This window comes from Hippocampus zosterae, chromosome 1 (genome assembly GCF_025434085.1).
Source record: "Hippocampus zosterae strain Florida chromosome 1, ASM2543408v3, whole genome shotgun sequence".
NCBI lineage: Eukaryota > Metazoa > Chordata > Actinopteri > Syngnathiformes > Syngnathidae > Hippocampus > Hippocampus zosterae.
This window is the reverse complement of record NC_067451.1, coordinates 41793518-41811463: the sequence shown is the minus strand read 5'-3', so window position 1 is coordinate 41811463 and position 17946 is coordinate 41793518.

The window sequence follows — 17946 nt, the reverse complement described above, 5'->3', positions numbered from 1 at the left end:
TTCGTGTGTTTGTGTGTGTTTGTGTGGGTGCGTGCGTGTGTGTGTGCGTGTGTGTTGTGCGCTCCCCCCCCATCAAAAAAAAGTACTGTATTCGGATAAAAATGACGAATTACTCGGAGGTTTTAACTTTTGCTTGCACTTGATTTGTTCTGACACCGACGACGTCCACCAATGACAGCCCGAGTGGATCTAGCCCACGTGGTGTGAGAGCAGGGGGAGGTGAAAAGATGCAAAGCCTAGGTGATTGGCTGTGCATCTTTCAGTCTTCCACGTGGGTTAGTCTTTGATCTTCAATCAGTGTCCAAATGTTGTTTACATGCGTAGCGTGTGCGGATGTGTGTGCCTCTCATGAGTTTGTGTGTGTGTTTGCGCGCGCGTGATCGTGTGCCCATACATGTGTGAGTGTTTCTTTGATCTAAATCATCGTTGGTGTGTTGTTTACGATACGTGCTCGTCTGTGCGTACTTTTGTGTGAGTGTGTGTGCGTGCGTTTGTGTGTGTGCTTGCTGCGTGCTGGCGCGCTCGGAAGCGTGTGTGTCACAGAGAAAGAGAGGGAGCGGGACTCTATGTGAAACACACAGGACATTTGTAATTTCGTCCCTTTCACATTTTTTGGCTTTTTTAAAAATAAAACTTATTTTCATCAATGGTTCATAATGAGTGTCACGCCTAGACCAAATGACTTATGCACACATTTCAACATTTATTTAGTTCAGGTTGACCTCCTGAAGCCTAAATGAGCGTTAAATTTGACCACACAACTCATTCCTATGAAGATATATTCAAACTCAGAAAGCGTGCTCGGCTCGGCCTGAAAATGCATTTAAAGCAATAAACACTCAAATTGAGTGTCACACCAAAACCAAAGGACTGATGCACACATTTCAACATGTATTTAGTTCAGGTTGACCTCCTGAAGCCTAAATGAGCATTAATTTGACTACACAACTCATTCCTATGAAGGTACATTCAAAGTCACAAAACGTGCTCAACTAGGCCTGAAAGTGCATTTAAAGCAATAAAAACTCAAAATGAGTGTCACGCCTAAACCAAAGGACTTATGCACACATTTCAACATGTATTTAGTTCAGGTTGACCTCCTGAAGCCTAAATCACCATTAATTTGACTACACAACTTATTCCTATGAAGATACATTCAAAGTAAAAAAACGGGCTCAACTCGGACTGAAAGTGCATTTAAAGCAATAAAAACTGAAAATGAGTGTCACGCCTAAACCAAAGGACTTATGCACACATTTCAACATGTATTTAGTTCAGGTTGACGTCCTGAAGCCTAAATGAGCATTAATTTGACTACACAACTCATTCCTATGAAGGTACATTCAAAGTCACAAAACATGCTCAACTAGGCCTGAAAGTGCATTTAAAGCAATAAAAACTCAAAATGAGTGTCACGCCTAAACCAAAGGACTTATGCACACATTTCAACATGTATTTAGTTCAGGTTGACCTCCTGAAGCCTAAATGAGCATTAATTTGACTACACAACTCATTCCTATGAAGGTACATTCAAAGTCAAAAAACGTGCTCAACTAGGCCTGAAAGTGCATTTAAAGCAATAAAAACTCAAAATGAGTGTCACGCCTAAACCAAAGGACTTATGCACACATTTCAACATGTATTTAGTTCAGGTTGACCTCCTGAAGCCTAAATCACCATTAATTTGACTACACAACTTATTCCTATGAAGATACATTCAAAGTAAAAAAAACGGGCTCAACTCGGACTGAAAGTGCATTTAAAGCAATAAAAACTGAAAATGAGTGTCACGCCTAAACCAAAGGACTTATGCACACATTTCAACATGTATTTAGTTTAGGTTGATCTCCTGAAGCCTAAATGAGCATTAATTTGACTACACAACTCATTCCTATGAAGGTACATTCAAAGTCACAAAACGTGCTCAACTAGGCCTGAAAGTGCATTTAAAGCAATAAAAACTCAAAATGAGTGTCACGCCTAAACCAAAGGACTTATGCACACATTTCAACATGTATTTAGTTCAGGTTGACATTCTGAAGCCTAAATGAGCATTAATTTGACTACACAACTCATTCCTATGAAGGTACATTCAAAGTCAAAAAACGGGCTCAACTCGGCCTGAAAGTGCATTTAAAGCAATAAAAACTGAAAATGAGTGTCACGCCTAAACCAAAGGACTTATGCACACATTTCAACATGTATTTAGTTCAGGTTGACCTCCTGAAGCCTAAAGCACCATTAATTTGACTACACAACTTATTCCTATGAAGATACATTCAAAGTAAAAAAAACGGGCTCAACTCGGACTGAAAGTGCATTTAAAGCAATAAAAACTGAAAATGAGTGTCACGCCTAAACCAAAGGACTTATGCACACATTTCAACATGTATTTAGTTTAGGTTGACCTCCTGAAGCCTAAATGAGCATTAATTTGACTACACAACTCATTCCTATGAAGGTACATTCAAAGTCACAAAACGTGCTCAACTAGGCCTGAAAGTGCATTTAAAGCAATAAAAACTCAAAATGAGTGTCACGCCTAAACCAAAGGACTTATGCACACATTTCAACATGTATTTAGTTCAGGTTGACATTCTGAAGCCTAAATGAGCATTAATTTGACTACACAACTCATTCCTATGAAGGTACATTCAAAGTCAAAAAACGGGCTCAACTCGGCCTGAAAGTGCATTTAAAGCAATAAAAACTGAAAATGAGTGTCACGCCTAAACCAAAGGACTTATGCACACATTTCAACATGTATTCAGTTCAGGTTGACGTCCTGAAGCCTAAATGAGCATTAATTTGACTACACAACTTATTCCTATGAAGATACATTCAAAGTAAAAAAACGTGCTTTACTCGGCCTGAAAACGCATTTAAAGCAATAAAAACTGAAAATGAGTGTCACGCCTAAACCAAAGGACTTATGCACACATTTCAACATGTATTTAGTTCAGGTTGACGTCCTGAAGCCTAAATGAGCATTAATTTGACTACACAACTTATTCCTATGAAGATACATTCAAAGTAAAAAAACGTGCTCTACTCGGCCTGAAAACGCATGTAAAGCAATAAAAACTCAAAATGAGTGTCACGCCTAAACCAAAGGCCTTATGCACACATTTCAACATGTATTTAGTTCAGGTTGACCTCCTGAAGCCTAAATGAGCATTAATTTGACTACACAACTCATTCCTATGAAGGAACATTCAAAGTAAAAAAACGGGCTCAACTCGGACTGAAAGTACATTTAAAGCAATAAAAACTGAAAATGAGTGTCACGCCTAAACCAAAGGACTTATGCACACATTTCAACATGTATTTAGTTCAGGTTGACCTCCTGAGGCCTAAATGAGCATTAATTTGACTACACAACTCATTCCTATGAAGGTACATTCAAACTCACAAAACGTGCTCAACTAGGCCTGAAAGTGCATTTAAAGCAATAAAAACTCAAAATGAGTGTCACGCCTAAACCAAAGGACTTATGCACACATTTCAACATGTATTTAGTTCAGGTTGACCTCCTGAAGCCTAAATCACCATTAATTTGACTACACAACTTATTCCTATGAAGATACATTCAAAGTAAAAAAACGGGCTCAACTCGGACTGAAAGTGCATTTAAAGCAATAAAAACTGAAAATGAGTGTCACGCCTAAACCAAAGGACTTATGCACACATTTCAACATGTATTTAGTTCAGGTTGACCTCCTGAAGCCTAAATGAGCATTAATTTGACTACACAACTCATTCCTATGAAGGTACATTCAAAGTCACAAAACGGGCTCAACTCGGACTGAAAGTGCATTTAAAGCAATAAAAACTGAAAATGAGTGTCACGCCTAAACCAAAGGACTTATGCACACATTTCAACATGTATTTAGTTCAGGTTGACCTCCTGAAGCCTAAATGAGCATTAATTTGACTACACAACTCATTCATATGAAGGTACATTCAAAGTCACAAAACGTGCTCAACTAGGCCTGAAAGTGCATTTAAAGCAATAAAAACTCAAAATGAGTGTCACGCCTAAACCAAAGGACTTAAGCACACATTTCAACATGTATTTAGTTCAGGTTGACCTCCTGAAGCCTAAATCACCATTAATTTGACTACACAACTTATTCCTATGAAGATACATTCAAAGTAAAAAAACGGGCTCAACTCGGACTGAAAGTGCATTTAAAGCAATAAAAACTGAAAATGAGTGTCACGCCTAAACCAAAGGACTTATGCACACATTTCAACATGTATTTAGTTCAGGTTGACCTCCTGAAGCCTAAATGAGCATTAATTTGACTACACAACTCATTCCTATGAAGGTACATTCAAAGTCACAAAACGGGCTCAACTCGGACTGAAAGTGCATTTAAAGCAATAAAAACTGAAAATGAGTGTCACGCCTAAACCAAAGGACTTATGCACACATTTCAACATGTATTTAGTTCAGGTTGACCTCCTGAAGCCTAAATGAGCATTAATTTGACTACACAACTCATTCCTATGAAGGTACATTCAAAGTCACAAAACGTGCTCAACTAGGCCTGAAAGTGCATTTAAAGCAATAAAAACTCAAAATGAGTGTCACGCCTAAACCAAAGGACTTAAGCACACATTTCAACATGTATTTAGTTCAGGTTGACCTCCTGAAGCCTAAATCACCATTAATTTGACTACACAACTTATTCCTATGAAGATACATTCAAAGTAAAAAAACGGGCTCAACTTGGACTGAAAGTGCATTTAAAGCAATAAAAACTGAAAATGAGTGTCACGCCTAAACCAAAGGACTTATGCACACATTTCAACATGTATTTAGTTCAGGTTGACGTCCTGAAGCCTAAATGAGCATTAATTTGACTACACAACTTATTCCTATGAAGATACATTCAAAGTAAAAAAACGTGCTCTACTCGGCCTGAAAATGCATTTAAAGCAATAAAAACTCAAAATGAGTGTCACGCCTAAACCAAAGGACTTATGCACACATTACAACATGTATTTAGTTCAGGTTGACCTCCTGAAGCCTAAATGAGCATTAATTTGACTACACAACTCATTCCTATGAAGGAACATTCAAAGTAAAAAAACGGGCTCAACTCGGACTGAAAGTACATTTAAAGCAATAAAAACTGAAAATGAGTGTCACGCCTAAACCAAAGGACTTATGCACACATTTCAACATGTATTTAGTTCAGGTTGACCTCCTGAGGCCTAAATGAGCATTAATTTGACTACACAACTCATTCATATGAAGGTACATTCAAAGTCACAAAACGTGCTCAACTAGGCCTGAAAGTGCATTTAAAGCAATAAAAACTCAAAATGAGTGTCACGCCTAAACCAAAGGACTTAAGCACACATTTCAACATGTATTTAGTTCAGGTTGACCTCCTGAAGCCTAAATCACCATTAATTTGACTACACAACTTATTCCTATGAAGATACATTCAAAGTAAAAAAACGGGCTCAACTCGGACTGAAAGTGCATTTAAAGCAATAAAAACTGAAAATGAGTGTCACGCCTAAACCAAAGGACTTATGCACACATTTCAACATGTATTTAGTTCAGGTTGACCTCCTGAAGCCTAAATGAGCATTAATTTGACTACACAACTCATTCCTATGAAGGTACATTCAAAGTCACAAAACGGGCTCAACTCGGACTGAAAGTGCATTTAAAGCAATAAAAACTGAAAATGAGTGTCACGCCTAAACCAAAGGACTTATGCACACATTTCAACATGTATTTAGTTCAGGTTGACCTCCTGAAGCCTAAATGAGCATTAATTTGACTACACAACTCATTCCTATGAAGGTACATTCAAAGTCACAAAACGTGCTCAACTAGGCCTGAAAGTGCATTTAAAGCAATAAAAACTCAAAATGAGTGTCACGCCTAAACCAAAGGACTTAAGCACACATTTCAACATGTATTTAGTTCAGGTTGACCTCCTGAAGCCTAAATCACCATTAATTTGACTACACAACTTATTCCTATGAAGATACATTCAAAGTAAAAAAACGGGCTCAACTTGGACTGAAAGTGCATTTAAAGCAATAAAAACTGAAAATGAGTGTCACGCCTAAACCAAAGGACTTATGCACACATTTCAACATGTATTTAGTTCAGATTGACGTCCTGAAGCCTAAATGAGCATTAATTTGACTACACAACTTATTCCTATGAAGATACATTCAAAGTAAAAAAACGTGCTCTACTCGGCCTGAAAATGCATTTAAAGCAATAAAAACTCAAAATGAGTGTCACGCCTAAACCAAAGGACTTATGCACACATTACAACATGTATTTAGTTCAGGTTGACCTCCTGAAGCCTAAATGAGCATTAATTTGACTACACAACTCATTCCTATGAAGGAACATTCAAAGTAAAAAAACGGGCTCAACTCGGACTGAAAGTACATTTAAAGCAATAAAAACTGAAAATGAGTGTCACGCCTAAACCAAAGGACTTATGCACACATTTCAACATGTATTTAGTTCAGGTTGACCTCCTGAAGCCTAAATGAGCATTAATTTGACTACACAACTCATTCCTATGAAGGTACATTCAAAGTCACAAAACGTGCTCAACTAGGCCTGAAAGTGCATTTAAAGCAATAAAAACTCAAAATGAGTGTCACGCCTAAACCAAAGGACTTATGCACACATTTCAACATGTATTTAGTTCAGGTTGACGTCCTGAAGCCTAAATGAGCATTAATTTGACTACACAACTTATTCCTATGAAGATACATTCAAAGTAAAAAAACGTGCTCTACTCGGCCTGAAAATGCATTTAAAGCAATAAAAACTCAAAATGAGTGTCACGCCTAAACCAAAGGACTTATGCACACATTACAACATGTATTTAGTTCAGGTTGACCTCCTGAAGCCTAAATGAGCATTAATTTGACTACACAACTCATTCATATGAAGGTACATTCAAAGTCACAAAACGTGCTCAACTAGGCCTGAAAGTGCATTTAAAGCAATAAAAACTCAAAATGAGTGTCACGCCTAAACCAAAGGACTTAAGCACACATTTCAACATGTATTTAGTTCAGGTTGACCTCCTGAAGCCTAAATCACCATTAATTTGACTACACAACTTATTCCTATGAAGATACATTCAAAGTAAAAAAACGGGCTCAACTTGGACTGAAAGTGCATTTAAAGCAATAAAAACTGAAAATGAGTGTCACGCCTAAACCAAAGGACTTATGCACACATTTCAACATGTATTTAGTTCAGGTTGACGTCCTGAAGCCTAAATGAGCATTAATTTGACTACACAACTTATTCCTATGAAGATACATTCAAAGTAAAAAAACGTGCTCTACTCGGCCTGAAAATGCATTTAAAGCAATAAAAACTCAAAATGAGTGTCACGCCTAAACCAAAGGACTTATGCACACATTACAACATGTATTTAGTTCAGGTTGACCTCCTGAAGCCTAAATGAGCATTAATTTGACTACACAACTCATTCCTATGAAGGAACATTCAAAGTAAAAAAACGGGCTCAACTCGGACTGAAAGTACATTTAAAGCAATAAAAACTGAAAATGAGTGTCACGCCTAAACCAAAGGACTTATGCACACATTTCAACATGTATTTAGTTCAGGTTGACCTCCTGAGGCCTAAATGAGCATTAATTTGACTACACAACTCATTCATATGAAGGTACATTCAAAGTCACAAAACGTGCTCAACTAGGCCTGAAAGTGCATTTAAAGCAATAAAAACTCAAAATGAGTGTCACGCCTAAACCAAAGGACTTAAGCACACATTTCAACATGTATTTAGTTCAGGTCGACCTCCTGAAGCCTAAATCACCATTAATTTGACTACACAACTTATTCCTATGAAGATACATTCAAAGTAAAAAAACGGGCTCAACTCGGACTGAAAGTGCATTTAAAGCAATAAAAACTGAAAATGAGTGTCACGCCTAAACCAAAGGACTTATGCACACATTTCAACATGTATTTAGTTCAGGTTGACCTCCTGAAGCCTAAATGAGCATTAATTTGACTACACAACTCATTCCTATGAAGGTACATTCAAAGTCACAAAACGGGCTCAACTCGGACTGAAAGTGCATTTAAAGCAATAAAAACTGAAAATGAGTGTCACGCCTAAACCAAAGGACTTATGCACACATTTCAACATGTATTTAGTTCAGGTTGACCTCCTGAAGCCTAAATGAGCATTAATTTGACTACACAACTCATTCCTATGAAGGTACATTCAAAGTCACAAAACGTGCTCAACTAGGCCTGAAAGTGCATTTAAAGCAATAAAAACTCAAAATGAGTGTCACGCCTAAACCAAAGGACTTAAGCACACATTTCAACATGTATTTAGTTCAGGTTGACCTCCTGAAGCCTAAATCACCATTAATTTGACTACACAACTTATTCCTATGAAGATACATTCAAAGTAAAAAAACGGGCTCAACTTGGACTGAAAGTGCATTTAAAGCAATAAAAACTGAAAATGAGTGTCACGCCTAAACCAAAGGACTTATGCACACATTTCAACATGTATTTAGTTCAGATTGACGTCCTGAAGCCTAAATGAGCATTAATTTGACTACACAACTTATTCCTATGAAGATACATTCAAAGTAAAAAAACGTGCTCTACTCGGCCTGAAAATGCATTTAAAGCAATAAAAACTCAAAATGAGTGTCACGCCTAAACCAAAGGACTTATGCACACATTACAACATGTATTTAGTTCAGGTTGACCTCCTGAAGCCTAAATGAGCATTAATTTGACTACACAACTCATTCCTATGAAGGAACATTCAAAGTAAAAAAACGGGCTCAACTCGGACTGAAAGTACATTTAAAGCAATAAAAACTGAAAATGAGTGTCACGCCTAAACCAAAGGACTTATGCACACATTTCAACATGTATTTAGTTCAGGTTGACCTCCTGAAGCCTAAATGAGCATTAATTTGACTACACAACTCATTCCTATGAAGGTACATTCAAAGTCACAAAACGTGCTCAACTAGGCCTGAAAGTGCATTTAAAGCAATAAAAACTCAAAATGAGTGTCACGCCTAAACCAAAGGACTTATGCACACATTTCAACATGTATTTAGTTCAGGTTGACGTCCTGAAGCCTAAATGAGCATTAATTTGACTACACAACTTATTCCTATGAAGATACATTCAAAGTAAAAAAACGTGCTCTACTCGGCCTGAAAATGCATTTAAAGCAATAAAAACTCAAAATGAGTGTCACGCCTAAACCAAAGGACTTATGCACACATTACAACATGTATTTAGTTCAGGTTGACCTCCTGAAGCCTAAATGAGCATTAATTTGACTACACAACTCATTCATATGAAGGTACATTCAAAGTCACAAAACGTGCTCAACTAGGCCTGAAAGTGCATTTAAAGCAATAAAAACTCAAAATGAGTGTCACGCCTAAACCAAAGGACTTAAGCACACATTTCAACATGTATTTAGTTCAGGTTGACGTAATGAAGCCTAAATGAGCATTAATTTGACTACACAACTTATTCCTATGAAGATACATTCAAAGTAAAAAAACGTGCTCTACTCGGCCTGAAAATGCATTTAAAGCAATAAAAACTCAAAATGAGTGTCACGCCTAAACCAAAGGACTTATGCACACATTACAACATGTATTTAGTTCAGGTTGACCTCCTGAAGCCTAAATGAGCATTAATTTGACTACACAACTCATTCCTATGAAGGAACATTCAAAGTAAAAAAACGGGCTCAACTCGGACTGAAAGTACATTTAAAGCAATAAAAACTGAAAATGAGTGTCACGCCTAAACCAAAAGACTTATGCACACATTTCAACATGTATTTAGTTCAGGTTGACCTCCTGAAGCCTAAATGAGCATTAATTTGACTACACAACTCATTCCTATGAAGGTACATTCAAAGTCACAAAACGTGCTCAACTAGGCCTGAAAGTGCATTTAAAGCAATAAAAACTCAAAATGTGTGTCACACCTAAACCAAAGGACTTATGCACACATTTCAACATGTATTTAGTTCAGGTTGACCTCCTGAAGCCTAAATGAGCATTAATTTGACTACACAACTCATTCCTATGAAGGTACATTCAAAGTCACAAAACGTGCTCAACTAGGCCTGAAAATGCATTTAAAGCAATAAAAACTCAAAATGAGTGTCACGCCTAAACCAAAGGACTTATGCACACATTTCAACATGTATTTAGTTCAGGTTGACCTCCTGAAGCCTAAATCACCATTAATTTGACTACACAACTTAATCCTATGAAGATACATTCAAAGTAAAAAAACGGGCTCAACTCGGACTGAAAGTGCATTTAAAGCAATAAAAACTGAAAATGAGTGTCACGCCTAAACCAAAGGACTTATGCACACATTTCAACATGTATGTGTTGAAATGTGTGAAATTCAGGTTGACGTCCTGAAGCCTAAATGAGCATTAATTTGACTACACAACTTATTCCTATGAAGATACATTCAAAGTAAAAAAAACGTGCTCTACTCGGCCTGAAAATGCATTTAAAGCAATAAAAACTCAAAATGAGTGTCACGCCTAAACCAAAGGCCTTATGCACACATTTCAACATGTATTTAGTTCAGGTTGACCTTCTGAAGCCTAAATGAGCATTAATTTGACTACACAACTCATTCCTATGAAGGAACATTCAAAGTAAAAAAACGGGCTCAACTCGGACTGAAAGTGCATTTAAAGCAATAAAAACTCAAAATGAGTTTCACGCCTAAATCAAAGGACTTATGCACACATTTCAACATGTATTTAGTTTAGGTTGACCTCCTGAAGCCTAAATGAGCATTAATTTGATCACACAACTCATTCCCATGAAGATACATTCAAAGTCAGCAAGTGCCCTGCTCTGTCTGAAAATGCATTTGAATCAATAAAAACTAAAATTGAGTGTCATGCCTAAACCAAAGGACGTCTGCACACATTTCAACGTCTAAAGTGTTGTTTCCGATGCCTGCTAGTGTATGTGTGCGTGCGTGTGTGAGAGTGTGTAAGTGTGTGCGTGTGTTTGTGTGTGTTTGTGTGGGTGCGTGCGTGTGTGTATTGTGCGCACCCCCCCCCCCCCAAAAAGTACTGTATTCGGATAAAAATGACGAATTACTCAGAGGTTTTAACTTTTGCTTGCACTTGATTTGTTCTGACACCGACGACGTCCACCAATGACAGCCCGAGTGGATCTAGCCCACGTGGTGTGAGAGCAGGGGGAGGTGAAAAGATGCAAAGCCTAGGTGATTGGCTGTGCATCTTTCAGTCTTCCACGTGGGTTAGTCTTTGATCTTCAATCAGTGTCCAAATGTTGTTTACATGCGTAGCGTGTGCGGATGTGTGTGCCTCTCATGAGTTTGTGTGTGTGTTTGCGCGCGCGTGATCGTGTGCCCATACATGTGTGAGTGTTTCTTTGATCTAAATCATCGTTGGTGTGTTGTTTACGATACGTGCTCGTCTGTGCGTACGTTTGTGTGAGTGTGTGTGCGTGCGTTTGTGTGTGTGCTTGCTGCGTGCTGGCGCGCTCGGAAGCGTGTGTGTCACAGAGAAAGAGAGGGAGCGGGATCGCTGGCCTGTATGTACTCTATGTGAAACACACCGGACATTTGTAATTTCGTCCCTTTCACATTTTTTGGCTTTTTTAAAAATAAAACTTATTTCATCAATGGTTCATAATGAGTGTCACGCCTAGACCAAATGACATATGCACACAGCTCAACATTTATTTAGTTCAGGTTGACCTCCTGAAGCCTAAATGAGCATTAATTTGACAACACAACTCATTCCTATGAAGGTACATTCAAAGTCACAAAACGTGCTCAACTAGGCCTGAAAGTGCATTTAAAGCAATAAAAAACTCAAAAATGAGTGTCACGCCTAAACCAAAGGACTTATGCACACATTTCAACATGTATTTAGTTCAGGTTGACCTCCTGAAGCCTAAATCACCATTAATTTGACTACACAACTTATTCCTATGAAGATACATTCAAAGTAAAAAAACGGGCTCAACTCGGACTGAAAGTGCATTTAAAGCAATAAAAACTGAAAATGAGTGTCACGCCTAAACCAAAGGACTTATGCACACATTTCAACATGTATTTAGTTCAGGTTGACCTCCTGAAGCCTAAATGAGCATTAATTTGACTACACAACTTATTCCTATGAAGGAACATTCAAAGTAAAAAAACGGGCTCAACTCGGACTGAAAGTGCATTTAAAGCAATAAAAACTGAAAATGAGTGTCACGCCTGAACCAAAGGACTTATGCACACATTTCAACATGTATGTAGTTCAGGTTGACCTCCTGAAGCCTAAATGATCATTAATTTGACTACACAACTCATTCCTATGAAGGTACATTCAAAGTCACAAAACGTGCTCAACTAGGCCTGAAAGTGCATTTAAAGCAATAAAAACTCAAAATGAGTGTCACGCCTAAACCAAAGGACTTATGCACACATTTCAACATGTATTTAGTTCAGGTTGACCTCCTGAAGCCTAAATCACCATTAATTTGACTACACAACTTAATCCTATGAAGATACATTCAAAGTAAAAAAACGGGCTCAACTCGGACTGAAAGTGCATTTAAAGCAATAAAAACTGAAAATGAGTGTCACGCCTAAACCAAAAGACTTATGCACACATTTCAACATTTATTTTGTTCAGGTTGACCTCCTGAAGCCTAAATCACCATTAATTTGACTACACAACTTATTCCTATGAAGATACATTCAAAGTAAAAAAACGGCTCAACTCGGACTGAAAGTGCATTTAAAGCAATAAAAACTGAAAATGAGTGTCACGCCTAAACCAAAGGACTTATGCACACATTTCAACATGTATTTAGTTCAGGTTGACCTCCTGAAGCCTAAATCACCATTAATTTGACTACACAACTTATTCCTATGAAGGTACATTCAAAGTCACAAAACGTGCTCAACTAGGCCTGAAAGTGCATTTAAAGCAATAAAAACTCAAAATGAGTGTCACACCTAAACCAAAGGATTTATGCACACATTTCAACATGTATTTTGTTCAGGTTGACCTCCTGAAGCCTAAATGAGCATTTATTTGACTACACAACTCATTCCTATGAAGAAACATTCAAAGTAAAAAAACGGGCTCAACTCGGACTGAAAGTGCATTTAAAGCAATAAAAACTGAAAATGAGTGTCACGCCAAAACCAAAGGACTTATGCACACATTTCAACATGTATTTAGTTCAGGTTGACCTCCTGAAGCCTAAATGAGCATTTATTTGACTACACAACTCATTCCTATGAAGGTACATTCAAAGTCACAAAACGTGCTCAACTAGGCCTGAAAGTGCATTTAAAGCAATAAAAACTCAAAATGAGTGTCACGCCTAAACCAAAGGACTTATGCACACATTTCAACATGTATTTAGTTCAGGTTGACCTCCTGAAGCCTAAATGAGCATTAATTTGACTACACAACTCATTCCTATGAAGACACATTCAAACTCAGAAACGTGCTCTACTCGGCCTGAAAATGCATTTAAAGCAATAAAAACTGAAAATGAGTGTCACGCCAAAACCAAAGGACTTATGCACACATTTCAACATGTATTTAGTTCAGGTTGACCTCCTGAAGCCTAAATGAGCATTTATTTGACTACACAACTCATTCCTATGAAGGTACATTCAAAGTCACAAAACGTGCTCAACTCGGACTGAAAGTGCATTTAAAGCAATAAAAACTGAAAATGTGTGTCACACCTAAACCAAAGGACTTATGCACACATTTCAACATGTATTTAGTTCAGGTTGACCTCCTGAAGCCTAAATGAGCATTAATTTGACTACACAACTCATTCCTATGAAGGTACATTCAAAGTCACAAAACGTGCTCAACTAGGCCTGAAAGAGCATTTAAAGCAATAAAAACTCAAAATGAGTGTCACGCCTAAACCAAAGGACTTATGCACTCATTTCAACATGTATTTAGTTCAGGTTGACCTCCTGAAGCCTAAATCACCATTAATTTGACTACACAACTTAATCCTATGAAGATACATTCAAAGTAAAAAATCGGGCTCAACTCGGACTGAAAGTGCATTTAAAGCAATAAAAACTGAAAATGAGTGTCACGCCTAAACCAAAGGACTTATGCACACATTTCAACATGTATTTAGTTCAGGTTGACCTCCTGAAGCCTAAATGAGCATTAATTTGACTACACAACTTATTCCTATGAAGGAACATTCAAAGTAAAAAAACGGGCTCAATTCGGACTGAAAGTGCATTTAAAGCAATAAAAACTCAAAATGAGTGTCACGCCTAAACCAAAGGACTTATGCACACATTTCAACATGTATTTAGTTCAGGTTGACCTCCTGAAGCCTAAATCACCATTAATTTGATCACACAACTCATTCCTATGAAGACACATTCAAACTCAGAAACGTGCTCTACTCGGCCTGAAAATGCATTTAAAGCAATAAAAACTGAAAATGAGTGTCACGCCAAAACCAAAGGACTTATGCACACATTTCAACAGGTATTTAGTTCAGGTTGACCTCCTGAAGCCTAAATGAGCATTTATTTGACTACACAACTCATTCCTATGAAGGTACATTCAAAGTCACAAAACGTGCTCAACTCGGACTGAAAGTGCATTTAAAGCAATAAAAACTGAAAATGTGTGTCACACCTAAACCAAAGGACTTATGCACACATTTCAACATGTATTTAGTTCAGGTTGACCTCCTGAAGCCTAAATCACCATTAATTTGACTACACAACTTAATCCTATGAAGATACATTCAAAGTCACAAAACGTGCTCAACTAGGCCTGAAAGTGCATTTAAAGCAATAAAAACTCAAAATGAGTGTCACACCTAAACCAAAGGATTTATGCACACATTTCAACATGTATTTTGTTCAGGTTGACCTCCTGAAGCCTAAATGAGCATTTATTTGACTACACAACTCATTCCTATGAAGGTACATTCAAAGTCACAAAACGGGCTCAACTCGGACTGAAAGTGCATTTAAAGCAATAAAAACTGAAAATGAGTGTCACGCCTGAACCAAAGGACTTATGCACACATTTCAACATGTATGTAGTTCAGGTTGACCTCCTGAAGCCTAAATGAGCATTTATTTGACTACACAACTCATTCCTATGAAGGTACATTCAAAGTCACAAAACGTGCTCAACTAGGCCTGAAAGTGCATTTAAAGCAATAAAAACTCAAAATGAGTGTCACACCTAAACCAAAGGATTTATGCACACATTTCAACATGTATTTTGTTCAGGTTGACCTCCTGAAGCCTAAATGAGCATTTATTTGACTACACAACTCATTCCTATGAAGGAACATTCAAAGTAAAAAAACGGGCTCAACTCGGACTGAAAGTGCATTTAAAGCAATAAAAACTGAAAATGAGTGTCACGCCAAAACCAAAGGACTTATGCACACATTTCAACATGTATTCAGTTCAGGTTGACATTCTGAAGCCTAAATGAGTATTAATTTGACTACACAACTTATTCCTATGAAGATACATTCAAAGTAAAAAAACGGCTCAACTCGGACTGAAAGTGCATTTAAAGCAATAAAAACTGAAAATGAGTGTCACGCCTAAACCAAAGGACTTATGCACACATTTCAACATGTATTTAGTTCAGGTTGACCTCCTGAAGCCTAAATGAGCATTAATTTGACTACACACCTCATTCCTATGAAGGTACATTCAAAGTCACAAAACGTGCTCAACTAGGCCTGAAAGTGCATTTAAAGCAATAAAAACTCAAAATGAGTGTCACGCCTAAACCAAAGGACTTATGCACACATTTCAACATGTATTTAGTTCAGGTTGACCTCCTGAAGCCTAAATCACCATGAATTTGACTACACAACTTAATCCTATGAAGATACATTCAAAGTAAAAAAACGGGCTCAACTCGGACTGAAAGTGCATTTAAAGCAGTAAAAACTGAAAATGAGTGTCACGCCTAAACCAAAGGACTTATGCACACATTTCAACATGTATTTAGTTCAGGTTGACCTCCTGAAGCCTAAATCACCATTAATTTGACTACACAACTTATTCCTATGAAGATACATTCAAAGTAAAAAAACGGGCTCAACTCGGAATGAAAGTGCATTTAAAGCAATAAAAACTGAAAATGAGTGTCACGCCTAAACCAAAGGATTTATGCACACATTTCAACATGTATTTTGTTCAGGTTGACCTCCTGAAGCCTAAATGAGCATTTATTTGACTACACAACTCATTCCTATGAAGGAACATTCAAAGTAAAAAAACGGGCTCAACTCGGACTGAAAGTGCATTTAAAGCAATAAAAACTGAAAATGAGTGTCACGCCAAAACCAAAGGACTTATGCACACATTTCAACATGTATTTAGTTCAGGTTGACCTCCTGAAGCCTAAATGAGCATTTATTTGACTACACAACTCATTCCTATGAAGGTACATTCAAAGTCACAAAACGTGCTCAACTAGGCCTGAAAGTGCATTTAAAGCAATAAAAACTCAAAATGAGTGTCACGCCTAAACCAAAGGACTTATGCACACATTTCAACATGTATTTAGTTCAGGTTGACCTCCTGAAGCCTAAATCACCATTAATTTGATCACACAACTCATTCCTATGAAGACACATTCAAACTCAGAAACGTGCTCTACTCGGCCTGAAAATGCATTTAAAGCAATAAAAACTGAAAATGAGTGTCACGCCAAAACCAAAGGACTTATGCACACATTTCAACATGTATTTAGTTCAGGTTGACCTCCTGAACCCTAAATGAGCATTTATTTGACTACACAACTCAATCCTATGAAGGTACATTCAAAGTCACAAAACGTGCTCAACTCGGACTGAAAGTGCATTTAAAGCAATAAAAACTGAAAATGTGTGTCACACCTAAACCAAAGGACTTATGCACACATTTCAACATGTATTTAGTTCAGGTTGACCTCCTGAAGCCTAAATGAGCATTAATTTGACTACACAACTCATTCCTATGAAGGTACATTCAAAGTCACAAAACGTGCTCAACTAGGCCTGAAAGTGCATTTAAAGCAATAAAAACTCAAAATGAGTGTCACGCCTAAACCAAAGGACTTATGCACACATTTCAACATGTATTTAGTTCAGGTTGACCTCCTGAAGCCTAAATCACCATGAATTTGACTACACAACTTAATCCTATGAAGATACATTCAAAGTAAAAAAACGGGCTCAACTCGGACTGAAAGTGCATTTAAAGCAGTAAAAACTGAAAATGAGTGTCACGCCTAAACCAAAGGACTTATGCACACATTTCAACATGTATTTAGTTCAGGTTGACCTCCTGAAGCCTAAATCACCATTAATTTGACTACACAACTTATTCCTATGAAGATACATTCAAAGTAAAAAAACGGGCTCAACTCGGACTGAAAGTGCATTTAAAGCAATAAAAACTGAAAATGAGTGTCACGCCTAAACCAAAGGATTTATGCACACATTTCAACATGTATTTTGTTCAGGTTGACCTCCTGAAGCCTAAATGAGCATTTATTTGACTACACAACTCATTCCTATGAAGGAACATTCAAAGTAAAAAAACGGGCTCAACTCGGACTGAAAGTGCATTTAAAGCAATAAAAACTGAAAATGAGTGTCACGCCAAAACCAAAGGACTTATGCACACATTTCAACATGTATTTAGTTCAGGTTGACCTCCTGAAGCCTAAATGAGCATTTATTTGACTACACAACTCATTCCTATGAAGGTACATTCAAAGTCACAAAACGTGCTCAACTAGGCCTGAAAGTGCATTTAAAGCAATAAAAACTCAAAATGAGTATCACGCCTAAACCAAAGGACTTATGCACACATTTCAACAT